A 277-nucleotide genomic window follows, 5' to 3' on the forward strand; every position below is an offset into this window, starting at 1 on the left:
GGGGAGGTGGTGGTGGGGGGGCGGTGGAGAGAGCTGGGAGGTGGGCCTGGGCATGGACAGGAGCTGAAGGAGAGGACTGGGAAACCCCTGATTGAAAGCGCTCTGGTCCAGGCGGTACTGGCACTATTTCAGCGCGCCCCACAGCCTATCCGTGAGTCCTCCCTGGACGGTGCTCCAGTCCTGTGGGCTGGGCTGGGCTGGCTCATCGTCTCATCAGCTTTAGCTTGAGCCTCTTTCAGACGGGCTGGCAGGCATCCCTGCGTGGGGGGGGGGGGGG

This window comes from Bison bison, unplaced genomic scaffold (genome assembly GCF_000754665.1).
Source record: "Bison bison bison isolate TAMUID 2011002044 unplaced genomic scaffold, Bison_UMD1.0 scf7180017864068, whole genome shotgun sequence".
Classification (NCBI taxonomy): Eukaryota; Metazoa; Chordata; class Mammalia; order Artiodactyla; family Bovidae; genus Bison; species Bison bison.